We start from the raw sequence: 12168 nt of genomic DNA, 5'->3' as shown, positions 1-12168 counted from the left end.
AGGATAGTTGTCACGATCGTCGTAAGAAGTGACGGACCAAGGCGCAGCGTGATATGCGTACATCTTTTAATAGGTACTTAATGACAATAACAAAACAACAAAACGATACGTGAAGTCCTAAGGTTAACAAACACAAACCTCTCCGGAACAAGATCCCACAAATGACTAGTGCCAACAGGCTGTCTAAGTATGGTTCCCAATCAGAGACAACGAGAATCAGCTGCCTCTGATTGGGAACCACCCTGGCCAACATAGATCTACATGAACTAGAACAAAACATAGAAAATACAACATAGACAATCCACACCCTGGCTCAACATATAAGAGTCCCCAGAGCCAGGGCGTGACAGTACCCCCCCCCCCCAAAGGCGCGGACTGCGACCGCGCCAACCAAACACAACAGGGGAGGGGCCGGGTGGGCATTCCGCCTCGGAGGCGGATCAGGCTCCGGGCGTGACCACCACTCTCTCGCTACCCCCCCGTAGCGCCCCTAGTCTGGTCCCGCTGGCCGGAGCTGGACTGGACACCGGTGGAGCGGATTGCTCAGGCTCCGGTGTGGGGAGCAGGAACGGGCCGGACCGGGCTGGCGACCTGCACCACTGGCTTGGTGCGGGGAGCAGGAATGGGCCGGACCGGGCTGGCGACGCGCACCACTGGCTTGGTGCGGGGAGCAGGAACGGGCCGGACCGGGCTGGCGACGCGCACCACTGGCTTGGTGCGGGGAGCAGGAACAGGCCGGACCGGGCTGGCGACGCGCACCACTGGCTTGGTGCGGGGAGCAGGAGCAGGCCGGACCGGGCTGGCGACGCGCACCACTGGCTTGGTGCGGGGAGCAGGAACAGGCCGGACCTGGCTGGCGACGCGCACCACTGGCTTGGTGCGAGGGACAGGAACAGGCAGGACCGTACTGGGAACACACACCACTGGCCTTGTGCGGGGATCAGGAACGGGCCGGACCGGACTGGTAACACACCCCAGTACCTCTCGCCGTGCCTCTACACTCTCCTTCCCCCTCATGACCAATGGCCCCCGTAACCTGGTGGCCTCCTCTCCTAGTCCGCAAACTCGCCCTGTAGCTGCCTCCAGCAGCCCCGTCGTCCATGCCGTGTGCCCCCCCCCAAAACATTTCTTGGGGTTGCCTCTCGCCTGTCCGACGACGGCACGGTTGGCGCCGAACCTCCTCTCTCGCCAGGGCCTTAACTTTTGCCCATGGCCCTCTGCCCGCGAACATGTCCTCCCAAGACCACCATTCGCCCACCTGGGACATCGCCAACTTCTCCAGTTCCTTACCCGGCGTTTGCTCCTGAACACGCTGCTTGGTCCTTCTTTGGTGGGATCATCTGTCACGATCATCGTAAGAAGTGACGGACCAAGGCGCAGCGTGATATGCATACATCTTTTAATGAGTACTTAATGACAATAACAAAACAACAAAACGATACGTGAAGTCCTAAGGTTAACAAACACAAACCTCTCCGGAACAAGATCCTACAAATGACTAGTGCTAACAGGCTGCCTAAGTATGGTTCCCAATCAGAGACAACGAGAATCAGCTGCCTCTGATTGGGAACCACCCTGGCCAACATAGATCTACACGAACTAGAACAAAACATAGAAAATACAACATAGACAATCCACACCCTGGCTCAACATATAAGAGTCCCCAGAGCCAGGGCGTGACAATAGTAGGCGAGGTTGAATTTGACAATGTAAAGGTAAAGATAATGAATAGTCAACATAACTAAAGTGAAATGTATTGAACTGATATAATTAAACTGTAACGTTGGTGTTTGAAATAACATAATACTGGTTTTAAATAATTAAGTTGAAGCAATTTGGTTATTATTTAATTTAACGTTTGATGTTTGACCCTGCAAAATACTAGTTAAATAATTAGACTGAAATAATTTGGTTTATCATTGAAATATAAATATAAATATGAATTATAAATATTGGTGGGAATAATTTGATTTAAATAAATAGATAGACGTACTTTAAATAATTAAATAACGGACGAATATTACAAATTAAAACGAAAAACAGACAAAACCTGTTCTGACTGGACACAGGAGGGAGAACCGCGAGGGGAGGGGCTAGAGACAGCAAAAGTATGGCTTTTGGAGAGTCAGGAAAGACTAAGAAGTGATTTGTGTCGATTAAGATGTAACGATCCCGGCTGTCTGAGTCGGGGTCTGGTCGTAGTCTCCAGTTTCCCGAGGGTTCGGGAACGCTCCGGGGAGCGCTCTGGTTTCCGCACCTGATTCCTGTTAGCAATCTGCACACCTGGGCCTAATCAGCACCTTTCTTAGGCTCTGGCCCAACATCCAGTTCCTGCCGGATCGTTAGCCATGAACAGTAGGTGTACTGTGTATCAGTTTAAGAGTATCTTGCGTGAGTTTTGTTATTTTGTACTTTGTTGAGTTTTGTGTTCTTACCTCCGTTTTTGTTCCACCTGCAGTCACACGTCCGGAACCTTCACTCCACCTCTGCCTGATGGTCGGCGGCTGCCGAGCCATCACTGGACCCAGACTGCACCCCCCAACTACTCAACCACGCCGCCCGCTCTGTCCCTGGATTATACTGCACCTTTTTGTCGTATCCAATAAACCCTCACCTTCGTTCAACTCTCCTTGTCCTGGTCTGCTTTTGGGTTCTGGCTGAGGGAACTGTGACAGAACGATCCGGCCAATTATGAACCCAGCGGACCTGGACTCTGTTCCGCCATGCCATTACCCAGCAGGAGAAGATGTTGGGCCATCATAGCATGGTACTACAGGAGATCGCGTTGTCAGTTCGGAACCTTTCTACCGGCCTGACGGAGGTCCAGAACCAACGCCAGTGTCCGGTGGAGGACTCACTACCGGTTTCACCCATCTCGCCTGCCGCTTCTGAAGTTGTGTCCCTCCGTGAGCCCAAGGTGCCGACACCGGATAAATATGAGGGGGAGCTGGGAAGATGCCGTTCCTTCCTTATGCAGTGTGGATTAGTGTTCGATCTACAGCCCTACTCTTATGCCACTGACAAGGCTAGGATAGCCTTTTTGATTGAGTTGCTGCGTGGTCGAGCTCTGGAGTGGGCTTCAGCCGTTTGGGGAACGACAGGATCCCTGCATGGCTTCATACCAGGGGTTCACGGCCGAGATGAGGAAGCTCTTCGACCATTCCGTCCGAGGGAGGGACGCAGCTAGGCGTCTGTTTTCTCTTCACCAAGGAACTCGCAGCGTGGCCGACTTCGTGATCGAGTTCAAGACGTTGGCTGTGGAGAGTGGGTGGAACGAGGAGTCTTTGCAAGCGGCCTTTTACCAGGGCCTGTCGGAGCAGCTCAAGGATGAGTTGATCTCCTATCCGGAGCCTAGTGACCTGGACAGCTTGGTAGCCTTGTCTATTCGGGTGGATAATCGAGTCCGAGAGCGAAGGAGGGAGAAGCAATGGGGTCCGTCCAATCGATCAGCTTCTCAGTTCCCAGTCGGATCGGGTGGTGGACCAGAACACGTCGATCATTCTCCACCACTAAGGATTAGTAGAGAGGACCTCTCTCCCGATTCTGAACCCATGCAAGTGGGGCGGCACGGGTTAACCAAGGAGGAGCGTCAACCTAGACGTAAGACCAACTGCTGCCTCTACTGTGGTCGCTCGGGACATTACATCTCCACTTGTTCCCGGCGGTCGTCAAACTGCCCGGCTCGCTAAAGTTGGGAGGACTTTTAGCGAGCCAGTTTCAACCTCTCAGTACCTCTGTCAGACCCCGCTTCCCGGCTACCCTTGTGAACAGGAATCAGAGCTTAGCGCTTAACGCTTTTATCGATTCAGGTGCCGATGGAAGCTTTCTTGATGCCGAGTTGGTGGAACAGCTGGGGCTTTCCAAGGAGCAATTGCCGGAAGCCATTGAAGCGACCACTCTGAACGGCAGTAGTCTGGCACGTATCACGATGAGGACTGAACCGGTTAAGATGCGGTTGTCGGGGAATCATTCGGAGATGATTTCATTTTTCATTCTGCCGTCTTCCCATGTTCCTCTGGTCCTTGGATACCCCTGGCTGAAGGAACACAATCCCACGTTCGATTGGGCGACGGGCAAGGTAACGAGTTGGAGCCTTGATTGTCATGCTAACTGTCTCAAGACTGCCTGCCCCCATTCGGTTCCCAGTCAGGTGATTGAGGCTAAACCCCCCAGATTTGTCCCTGGTTCCCGAGACATATCACGATTTGGGGGAAGTTTTCAGTAAGCAGAAGGCTCTGTCACTTCCTCCCCACCGACCATATGATTGTGCCATCAACCTGGTTCCTGGAGCTGTCTACCCCAAGGGAAGGTTATACAGTATCTCCCGACCTGAACGTGAGGCGTTGGAGACCTACATCAAGGAGTCCCTAGCTGCTGGTCTCGTTCGTCCCTCGTCATCACCCCTGGGGGCAGGATTCTTCTTTGTGGGAAAGAAGGATGGCTCTCTTCGACCGTGTATTGATTATCGGGGGTTGAATGACATCACGGTCAAGAACAAGTATCCCCTGCCCTTGATGAGTTCTGCCTTCGACTCCTTACAGGGTGCTACGGTGTTCACCAAGTTAGACCTACGCAATGCGTATCACCTGGTCCGGATCAGAGAGGGGGACGAGTGGTTGACGGGTTTCAATACACCGATGGGGCACTTCGAGTATCAGGTGATGCCGTTTGGACTGACCAATGCTCCAGCGGTATTCCAGAGTATGGTGAACGACGTCCTGAGAGATATGATCGGTCTCTTCGTGTTTGTTTACCTGGATGACATTCTGATCTTCTCGAAGGAACCTTCCGACCACGTCCAGCATGTCCGGCAGGTTCTGCAGCGATTATTGGAGAATCGCCTGTTCGTGAAGGCCGAGAAGTGCGAGTTTCACGCCCACACGACATCCTTTCTCGGGTACATCATCTCCAGGGGTGAGATTAGGATGGACCAGGAGAAGGTTAGAGCGGTTCTGGAATGGGCCCAGCCCGGTACGAGATTGCAGCTCCAGAGATTTTTTGGGGTTTGCGAATTTCTACCGCAGATTCATCCGGGATTACAGCCGTGTGGCCGCTCCATTAACTGCCTTGACTTCCAGCATCAGGACCTTCAAGTGGAATCCGGAGGCGGATCGAGCGTTTCTGGATTTGAAGAGGCGATTCACCAACGCACCGATTCTCTCTCAACCGGACACGGCCCGTCAGTTCGTCGTTGAAGTGGACGCGTCTGATGTGGGAGTTGGCGCCATCCTGTCGCAGCGATGCTCCACGGACAGTAAACTCCATCCCTGCGCCTACTACTCTCGTCGCCTTTCGCCTGCGGAGAGGAATTACGATGTGGGTAACCGGGAGCTTCTCGCGGTGAAACTTGCCTTGGAGGAGTGGCGCCACTGGTTGAGGGGGGCGGAGCAACCGTTTATTGTCTGGACTGACCACAAGAATCTTGCTTACGTGCAATCGCTAAACGTCTCAACTCCCGTCAGGCCAGGTGGGCGTTGTTTTTCGGACGATTCAAGTTTGCCCTGACGTTCCGACCTGGATCTAAGAACGGCAAGGCGGACGCCTTGTCCCGGATGTTCTCCAAGACGGAGGAGAGTGGGTCCAAGACCGAGACTATTCTCCCCGGCACTGCGTCGTGGGAGCAGTGATGTGGAAGATTGAGGAGGAGGTGCTGGCGGCCCTTCGGACTCAGCCCGGTCCCGGTAACGGTCCACCCGGTCGGTTGTTTGTGCCTGAGTCGGGTTCGTCCTGCTGTCCTCAAATGGTCCCACGCCAGCAAGATGGCTTGTCACCCCGGCGTGGCTCGGACGATGGCGTTTCTTCGCAGACGTTTTTGGTGGCCTGCCATGGCCGAGGATACTCGGGGTTTTGTTGCTGCCTGTCCAGTGTGTGCGCAGAATAAGAGTACCAATCGGCCCAGCTCTGGACTACTTCATCCCCTTCCTATTCCCCGCGTCCATGGTCGCATCTGGCCCTGGACTTCGTCACGGGGTTGCCCGCTTCTGAGGGGAACACGGTCGTTCTGACTATCGTGGACAGATTCAGCAAGTTCGCCCACTTTGTGCCTATTGCCAAGCTTCCCTCTGCCTCGGAGACGTCCGAGATCCTGGTTAGGGAGGTTTTCAGGGTCCACGGGTTGCCCAGTGATATCGCTTTCCGACCGTGGCCCTCAGTTTACCTCTGCTGTCTGGAAGTCCTTCTGTTTGGCCATTGGAGCTACAGTCAGTCTCACATCTGGTTTTCACCCCCAATCCAATGGTCAGGCGGAGAGAGCCAACCAGAAGATGGAATCCACGCTACGCTGTCTGGTCTCTTCCAACCCCACCTCCTGGGCCTCTCAGTTGCCTTGGGTTGAGTATGCCCACAATACTCTCCCTACATCGGCCACTGGGATGTCTCCCTTCCAGTGCCTGTATGGCTACCAACCTCCCTGTTCCCTTCTCAGGAGAAGGAGCTCTCAGTGCCTTCTGTTCAGGCCCATATTCGGCGTTGCCACCGGACCTGGCATCGGGCCAGAAAGGCACTCCTTAGAGGTTCGGACCGGTATCAGCTCCAGGCGAATCGTCGCCGGATCCCCGCTCCCACCTATACCATCGGAGATAGGGTTTGGTGGCCACACGGGATCTTCCGTTACGGACTGAGTCTAGGGAAGTTGTTACCGAAGTTTATTGGTCCGTTTGTGGTGGAGAAGGTGATCAATCCAGTGGCCGTGCGACTCAAACTACCGAGGACGCTCAGAGTCCATCCCACTTTTCATGTCTCCTGCCTCAAGCCTGTCTTCCTCAGTCCTCTGTTGCCTCCTCCGCCTCCTCCTCCTCCTCCTCGGATGATCGGAGGTGGTCCTGCCTACACGGTGCGTCGCATTATGGATGCCAGACGGCGGGGCCGGGGTTTCCAGTATCTCGTGGACTGGGAGGGTATGGTCCGGAGGAGAGGAGTTGGATTCCGCGGCGACAGGTCCTAGATGCGGATCTCATCAGGGACTTTTACCGCCTCCATCCTGGCGCTCCGGGAGTCCGCCCGGTGGCGTTTCGCCGGAGGGGGGGGTACTGTAACGATCCCGGCTGTCTGAGTCGGGGTCTGGTCGTAGTCTCCAGTTTCCCCGAGGGTTCGGGAACGCTCCGGGAGCGCTCTGGTTTCCGCACCTGATTCCTGTTAGCAATCTGCACACCTGGGCCTAATCAGCACCTTTCTTAGGCTCTGGCCCAACATCCAGTTCCTGCCGGATCGGTAGCCATGAACAGTAGGTGTACTGTGTATCAGTTTAAGAGTATCTTGCGTGAGTTTTGTTATTTTGTACTTTGTTGAGTTTTGTGTTCTTACCTCCGTTTTTGTTCCACCTGCAGTCACACGTCCGGAACCTTCACTCCACCTCTGCCTGATGGTCGGCGGCTGCCGAGCCATCACTGGACCCAGACTGCACCCCCAACTACTCAACCACGCCGCCCGCTCTGTCCCTGGATTATACTGCACCTTTTTGTCGTATCCAATAAACCCTCACCTTCGTTCAACTCTCCTTGTCCTGGTCTGCTTTTGGGTTCTGGCTGAGGGAACTGTGACATAAGAATTGGCTAAAAACACCACGAAGCGATTATTTGAGAGGTACCTATACATTTCTAACGATATATTTGTATGAACTTGCTCACCCGAATGTAGACGTACGTAATGGGTGAGAAAGTAGAGAATATGAGTTTAAGGTTGTACCGTTGTTTGATCATGTGATAAGGTTTAATGGGTAATCGGACCATAACTAATGTGGGTATAGAAGTAATGTATAATATAGTAGAGAGCCAACAGAGGGTTCCATTGAACTATTATGGTTTATTTGGCATTTCAATGGCATAAGGTGAAATCTGTGTGTATGAGTGAATTCGGCGGCTGGTATGGGTGGTGACCGGATACTACTGAGTATTTGGTTTGTTGATGTTGAATGGAAGATTTGTAGCGTGGTTGGGGTTAAATAGAAAGACTCACTTATTCAATAGGGAATGGGTGAAGGGAGAGAGTTTTTTGTGTTGCTGAATGAGGTGAGAGCTAGGGGCCTGGCTATTTGTGGTTGTTGTTTTTCAAATTGGGTTTTTCAAATAAAAAACAACACACCTAGTATGATGGTTATAAAGGGTTGTTATGTTAAAATTAGGCAGTATTTAAAAATAAGGGATGGCAATTGGATGATAAATTACCAATATTACCTAAGTGATTGTTTAGGTAGGTGGTAATATTGACACATGAGCAAAACATGTGTCAAAAGGGGGATGGTAGGATTAAATAATAAATATATACGAAGGAGAGGACAAAATACTTAAACATTTTTTTTTATATACAGTCTAGAAAGAGAATGCAGTCAGAAATAGAAATTGAGAGCTGAACATGTGTGAAGATAGTTTATTAACCACACCCGTATGTCAGAGGTTTTGCGCCCCACAGGTGAACTAAAGGAGAAGGTGACCCACTCTATCTAACCAGTCCCTAAAGAAGAAAAACTGGAAGCAGGCCTGTTGGGAAGGGCCCTATCAGGTTGTATTGGTCACTGCCTTTGCCATTAGAATAGCAGAAAGAGCAACCTGGGTCCACGTTACCCACTGCAAAGAGGTAAGAACACATACAAGCACCATTGAACACATGCAGAGTTAGAGAGAAGAACTGGCCCAATAGGGTCTGGGGATCACCTCTGTTAACGAAGATCTCCTACCCCGACCTATCATCACTGTAGTGTGTTCTCAGGGTGTGAGTATGGAGTAGTATCAAGCAGAAAGACTGAGGACAGGAGAGGGTTGGCGGTTTTTGGGAATATGGATAACTTGGGTTGCATCATAGTCTCTGTAATGGTCTTGATATGTCAAGATCCACCACCAGTTGTGCTATGCCCTTACCATTGTTAAGAAGTAAAAGAGAAGAGAAGCGACCCGACATAATGACCGTCAAGGACGAGTGGCCTACAAAATGGGAGTCAGAGAAGGGCAGACTGTCAGATTTAAAATAAGGGTTAGGGACGTAGCCAACGGGTGGGGTACATGTCAATAAGCAGCTTGGGATTATAAAATCCTATTATATTCATGTTTGGCCCCCACGGCGGATTGTTCCTAGACTCAAGTGTTTAAACACACTTGGGGATGGGGATATGAGACTGAGGGGGACTGAACATCCAGATGGGGGGTAAAGAGAAATAAAGACATCGCCAATTATCAATTGGAGATACTAGTAATGTGACGGACTTAAGTTCGGAAACACAGGAGAGAATTCTAAACCTTACAGCCCCTGTAACCGATGTGTGGTGGGCGTGTGCCATTAAAGGCAGTATAAGGCAGAGAATTCCAAAAGGGTGGCTAGATACGTGCGCCCTGGTTCTACTGGTTCAGCTAGTTAGAATTAGTTACCAGGAACCAAGGATTAAACTGATGTAGGAGGAGTTTTAACAAGGCAGCAGGAAGCTTAGTGGTTAAGAGCGTTGTGCCAGTAACCGAAAGGTGGCTGGTTCTAATCCCTGAGCCGACTAGGTGAAAAATCTGTCGATGTGCCCTTGAGCAAGACACTTAACCCTAATTGCTCCTGTAAGTCGCTCTGGATAAGAGCGTCTGCTAAATGACTAAAATGTAAATGTAAATGTAAACAAGAAGGAGAATAGCCCTATTTAGATGGATGCGATTGGGATACCAAGGGGGGTATCGGATAGATACCGAGCTATGAAAAAATTAGGGGAAGGGTTTACTACCACGTTCTTTTGGTGGGTGACAATAAACAAAATTGTGAATTGGATTAATTATATCTATTACGACCAACAACGATTTATTGGCTGGACTAGGGATGCAACAGAAGGGATCTTTTGAACAATTATCCGCCATCTCACTCAAAAAGAGGTTGGCTCTAGATCAGGCAGAAATGGGTGGTGTCTATAGAATGGTAAGCCATTGTTGTACATTTATCCCTAACAATACCAGTCCTGACGGAAGTATCTGTAAAGCCCTAGTTGGTTTAGATAAACTATCAGCTGAAATGAAGAGCATGGCTGGAATGGAGGGAAGCGGACTGTTCTCCTGGTTGGGTGATTGGTTTGGTGGGTACTCTGTTGTGGTGGTTACTGGATTTCTGACCCTAGTAGTTGTGTTTCTAATATTAATGTGCTGTACTGCCTGTGTAATTCCTTGTCTGAGAAAGTCTGTTACAGATGTCGCGTATACGGCTGGTATGATGCCCTCCTAGGGGCTCAAGAAGGGGATGCAGACACTGAGATGGGGTTGACAAAGGATGACCCTTGGTTTGCTATTGGTGAGGTGGTGGAGTGACACCCTAGTGGGTGTCTAAAGGGGGCCAAAGTTTACTTCCCTGTTTATGTTTTATGCTTTATTAATCAAGTTAACCATTGTGAATGTTTGTCTTTCCTTATGTGAAGGTTTAAAGTTCCTGGGTGGCTGGTAGCCAACCTAGTACAAGTTGGGTGTATATGGAAGGACTGAAGGCTTTTTTTATTATCATTATTGCCTATTAATAAAAGTGTGATTCTTTTTGTTTGTATTGTATTTTAATGAGTGACACCCTAGTGGGTGTCACAAGGGGGAATCCTACATTTCCCTGAAATGTCTTATTTTGGGTTCACACCCAGTGGGTGTGAAAAGGGGGATTGTGGGGATCTATTTTCTTAGGGGGTAGGCCGAGATAAGGCTTGTGTCTCACATACACACACACTGCCTCTTTGTTAGACCGCTCAAGGACATGTGTTCTGCTACAAACTGTGTCTGGGATTGCTGACTCGAGACAAGTTGTGGAGATAACAACTAATGCCTGGCAACAGTGAAGCGCCAAGGGCCTGGGACCAGCCTGTGCGCCAACGATAGGCTGAGTAAGTCTAAACCACGCTCAGTCTCTACTCTGATAGGCCTTCTCTAGGAGACAGAACATGTCTCCTTCCTGAGCTGTATGACGGCTGCGTGGTCCCATGGTGTTTATACTTGCGTACTATTGTTTGTACAGATGAATGTGGTACCTTTAGGCATTTGGAAATTGCTCCCAAGGATGAACCAGACTTGTGGAGGTGTAAAAAAAAAATTCTGAGGTCTTGGCTGATTTCTTTTGATTTTCCCATGATGTCAAGCAAAGAGGCACTAAGTTTGAAGGTAGGCCTTGAAATACATCCACAGGTACACCTCCAATTGATTCAAATGATGTCAATTAGCCTATCAGAAGCTTCTAAAGCCATGACTTCATTTTCTGGAATTTTCCAAGCTGTTTAAAGTCACAGTCATCTTAGTGTATGTAAACTTCTGACCCACTGGAATTGTGATACAGTGAATTATAAGTGAAATAATCTGTCTGTAAACAATTGTTGGAAAAATTACTTGTGTCACGCACAAAGTAGATGTCCTAACCGAAGCCAAAACTATAGTTTGTTAACAAGACATTTGTGGAGTGGTTGAAAAACGAGTTTTAATGACTCCAACCTAAGTATATGTAAACTTCCGACTTCAACTCTACTAACACTATTTTATCAATGTACCAATCGGGCTTCAGGAAGAAGCATAGCACAATTACAGCAGACAAAGGTTTTAAATGATATCAATGAAGCCCTTGACAAAAAAACAGCACTGTGTCTCACTTTTTATTGATCTCTCTATGTCTTTTGATACAGTTGATCATGCTATACTGATGCAGAGATTATCGAGCATAGTTGCATGGTTTGCTAACTGTCTGTCTGATAGAACTCAGTGCACTCAATTTAATGGGCTCATGTCTGTTAAATTGTCTGTCTGTAATGGTGTGCCCCAGGGCTCTGTACTTGGTCCCCTCTTATTCACTATTTATATAAATAATTTAGAAAAAATGTGCAAAATGCACAACTTCACTTTTATGCTGATGGTACTGTTATTTATTGTTGTGCCTCGTCTCTCACAAAAGCTTTCCAGAACTTGCAAACTGCTTTTTATACTGTTCAATTGAAGCTTATCCTCAATGCTGACAAAACTAAACTAATGGTGTTTTCTAAAGCAATGAATAGACCTCTGAACTTTTCACCTATTACTACCCGTCAGGGCAATGAGATTGAGGCTGTAACCTCATATAACTATATATTGGAATTTTAATTGATGACGGCCTCTCTTTTAAATTGCATATTCAACAACTTACAAAACATTTAAGCTGAATGGGATTTTATTTTAGGAATAAGGCCTGTTTTTCTTTTGAAGCCAAAAGGAGGCT

Source organism: Coregonus clupeaformis, chromosome 14, assembly GCF_020615455.1.
Source record: "Coregonus clupeaformis isolate EN_2021a chromosome 14, ASM2061545v1, whole genome shotgun sequence".
NCBI lineage: Eukaryota > Metazoa > Chordata > Actinopteri > Salmoniformes > Salmonidae > Coregonus > Coregonus clupeaformis.
Note: the sequence above shows the minus strand (reverse complement) of the source record.